Source organism: Choloepus didactylus, chromosome 3 (genome assembly GCF_015220235.1).
Source record: "Choloepus didactylus isolate mChoDid1 chromosome 3, mChoDid1.pri, whole genome shotgun sequence".
In the NCBI taxonomy this organism is placed as follows: Eukaryota; Metazoa; Chordata; class Mammalia; order Pilosa; family Megalonychidae; genus Choloepus; species Choloepus didactylus.
Window position 1 is genome coordinate 149,631,648 of NC_051309.1, and position 4,023 is coordinate 149,635,670.

Consider the following 4,023-nt stretch of genomic DNA (forward strand, 5'->3'; position numbering starts at 1 on the left):
CCATCCAGAAAATATATTAGGAAAACCATTAGTTGAAAGTGGCTAGGAATTCTCTTTTAGGAATCGTATCATATAACATGGGAAACACTGATGAAACACAGGAAAATTTTCTCATAAGCTGTTACATTAATTCAAAACCAAGTTTTATTCTTTTCTATGTCCAGTGAGAGCCCTGGGATCCTTGGTGGATAATTGGCAATAACAACCTCTTAATTGATAAGCTGCACCCAGGGCTACTTCCTTTTCTTCTTTCAATTCAGAGGCCCACACTTTCTCTTTTTTAGAGCAGATGTGAGAAGTGCATATATTGTGGAAAAGTGGTGTTGGAAATATAACAAAAGAGAAGAGAAATGGCTACCAATTATTATGTTTGGGACAATTGTTTTTTGTCTCCTAATAAAAATAATAATCCTAATCCTGAATACCTTTAGGATTAGGAGTGATTTTGAAATCTTTGGGCTTTCAAGTTGGTTAATGTTTCAATTTCAATTTTGTAACAGGAAGGCTGGGACAATATTTCTGGAATCTATACAGTAGAAGAATGGTTGGTGTAAAAAATTCTTATGGAGAATGGGAAAGGGGAAACAAAACTGTTCCCTCAAGATTTCCCACAGGTGTTGTTGCTGATTTTCCCGCAAACAGCAAACATTGAGGACTGCCAATTGAGTGGGCCGAGCCCTGGATCTGGTGGGCCTTCCACTGAGAGGCTAGTTGCTGCAAGGGAGAGGCTAAGCCCACTTATAATTGTCTCTAGGAGTTCCCCCCAGAGAGCCTCTTTTTTGCTCGGATTTGGCCCCCTCTCTCTCTAAGCCCACTCAGCAGGTGAACTCACTACCTTCCCCTGCTACGTGGGTCATGACTGCCAGGGGTGTGTGAATCCCCCTGGCAATGTGGGAAATGACTCCTGGAGATGAGCCTGGACCCAGCACTGTGGGATTGAGAGGCTCTTATTGACCAAAAGGGGGAACAGAGATGAAGCAAAGTAGGGTTCCAGTGGCTGAGAGATTTCAGATGGAGTCAAGAGGTCACTCTGGAGGGTATTCTTATGTGCTATATAGATAATCACATTTTAGTCTTTAGTGTGTTGGAATGGCTAGAGGGAAATACCTGAAGCTGTCAAACTGCTACCCAGTGACCTTGATTCTTGAAGATGATTGTATAACTATGTAGATTGCATAGTGTGCCTGTGTGATTGTGAAAACTTGTGGCTCGCACTCTGTTTATCCAATATATTGACAAATGAGTGGAAAAAGGGGGACAAAAATTAGATGAAGAATAGAGTGAGATGGAGGGGATGGAAAGATGTAGGTGATCTTTTTTGCTTTCATTTTTATTTTGGAGTAAGGAAAAGGTTCAAAACTTGATTCTGGTGATGAATGCACAACTGTATTATGTTGCTGTGAATAATTGATTGTACACTGCGGATGACTGTAGGGTGTATGAATACATCTCAATTAAACTGTATTAAAAAAAGTAAGTGAACAATGGGAAGAGGAGGGGAATGGGATGTTTTGGATATTCTTTTTTATTTTAGTTTTCATTTTATTTTTTGGAGTAACAAAAATATTCAAAGTTTGTGATGATGAAAGCACAACTATATGAAAATACTCTGAACAACTGATTGTACACTTCGAATGATTGTATGTTATGTGATTATATCTCAAAAAAATTGCATTAAAAATAAAAATAAATAAATAAAAAATAAAACTAAAAAAAAAAAAGATTTCCCACAGGTAAAGCTTGAAGTCCTTGCATTCTTACCTCGTACCAGATATCTGGGTGCTTTTTGCTCCTGTGTGGGCTCCAGAGAACCCACGGTAACCTTGATGGATATTTTTCTTGGGGGACTGGGTCTCTGGGCTTCAATCAGTTCCCTTTCCGGTGTGGGTTCTTGAACTTTTCCAATTCAGCTGCTGGTGGAGCTCTTCAGTTTTCCCCAGGCAGGGCTAGAGAAGCCAATTTCTGGTCAGAGCTTCTGCAAAAGGTCTATGTTCTGCATTAGGGTGGATCATATTCTTGAGCAGACTGGAAGTTTTCTGAGAGCTTCTGAGGAATGTCTGGAAGGTTATCCTAGCAGATATGATGCCATTCAACACAACTGGTGGGTAATGATTCTCTCCTGCAGCCACTGAAATTGTTAACCCCAAGGCAAAGATATCTGCTTTGGGAAGGTGTTGATAATCCTCTTGCAAAATCTCATTCACCAAGAAGTGATTATTTCCCTCTTCCACTCTGAGTTTGCTTATAGAGGTCACTTGGCCCAGGTCACTGATTTTATACATCACATTGACAGAGAGAAACCAATCTGCTTCATTTTCAATTTCCTCTGGAACTACAGGAGAATCACTTTACATCTTATGACAAATGAAGACGTTACTCTGTTTGATACCCAGGTGCACCATGCCAGAGTTATGGGTATACTTAATCCCAAGGGAAATCTGTAGAAGAATGTCCTTGAGTTTTGGCTCTTAGAAATGATTGCCAGACTTCTTGCCTTCTGATATAGCAGCTTGCAAGCTCCCACCATTGCAGTATTTATTCTGAATGATCATGTGATCATCTTCTGCCCATGCAGAGTAATAACGTACCATGTGGGGGTGATGCCCAAGTACTGTGTGAGCATAAACTTCACGCAAACCCAAATTCTCTTTTGATGATCCCACAAAAGTTCTTATAGAGCATTTTATTGCACAAACACATCCATCCAGTCTCTTAATGCACTTGTAGATTGTGCCAAATTCTCTAACTCCAATTTTTTCTACCTCCAAGAATTATTTTTCATAGCGAGAATCCATATTGGTTTCTCATAGGACACATCTCTTGGCAGGCAGCCCTTATCCTACCTTGCCTTCCCCTGGACCAGCTTCTTCAAGCTCCCCTCTGGTTTTCCTCTTGCCATTGGACTGAAGGAATAATTTTCTATTGGACTATGGTGGGAAGGGATTAATGTTGACCAGAGCCAATGAAGTCATCTCATTCGTGGAGGAAACAGGTGTGAGGCACAAATGCTTAGAGCCTCGGGAGGGGACCTTCCCTTTGAAGAAATCACCGACTGTCTCAGTAGACTTTCAGGAATAAAAGGGCTTTCAGAATGCAGCAACATTCTCCTGCTGTCCGGTAGTGCCCGTGTTTCAGGATATTTTAGCGAGTCTAACATTGGAGTTTTCAGAAATCTGATCTGGATTTCCTATGTCTTTTCCCTGAACTATGCTGGGTTCAGGGGTTTGGGGATTGGTAAACTTTGCCTCTGGAGCTTGAAATTCAGACTTTTCTGGGGTTTGTCTCTGGGCCTCCCTATTCTCTCATGCTTTCTTCTGTTCTTTGTTCTCAGTCTCTTCTTCACAGTAGGAAAAGTTTAATGTCTGCTTCAGTTCTTTGTTACTATCAATCATCCATCTGAGTTAAAGAGCTTCAGACCTAGGTAAGAAGGTCTATCAGAAGGAAACACTATGTAATCTGAAGGCTAACAGCAGCTCAAAATCATTTGTTATTTTACAGAAAACTTTGAGGCTATCTGGTAGTTTCAAATTGCATCTATTACACCCAAAAAAGTAAACTTCATTTAATTTTCACCCAACCATTCTTTTAGACGCAAATTAGAATAGAAGAAGAACCTTTTCTCCTCTCAAAGACTAATTCTTTCACTTGTATTTGGAATCTCAACCTTTCCCAAGTCCTCAGGGTTGTTGATGAATGCCTAATGTCTAATCACCTCTTTGTTATATTTTCAACCTTTTCATTTGCATGCCTCATGTAATTCAACATATTTTTCAAATCAATTAATGTTCCCTTGACTGTCACTGCCTCATAATATTTTCTTTCTACATTTGCAGCCATGGCTCTTAAGAGAAAAATAAGTCAGTGTCTTGTAAGCCAATAAAACCTGTGTGTATGTGTATAGAGACTAGTTATCTGTGTGTGTATGTGCATATGTGTGTGTGTTGATTTGGACTGAAAAGTTTTCAACAGAGAGATAAGCACAGGCATATTCTATGTCCTTAGGAAATTTTCTACACAAGTAAG

At 39.9% G+C, this 4,023-nt stretch overlaps 1 pseudogene; it reads right to left on the minus strand.

Annotated features, from left to right (window-relative positions):
• Nucleotides 1-433: 433 nt before the first annotated feature.
• Nucleotides 434-3,392, minus strand: LOC119530482 (annotated as a pseudogene).
• Between the last annotated feature and the right edge of the window lie 631 nt (nt 3,393-4,023).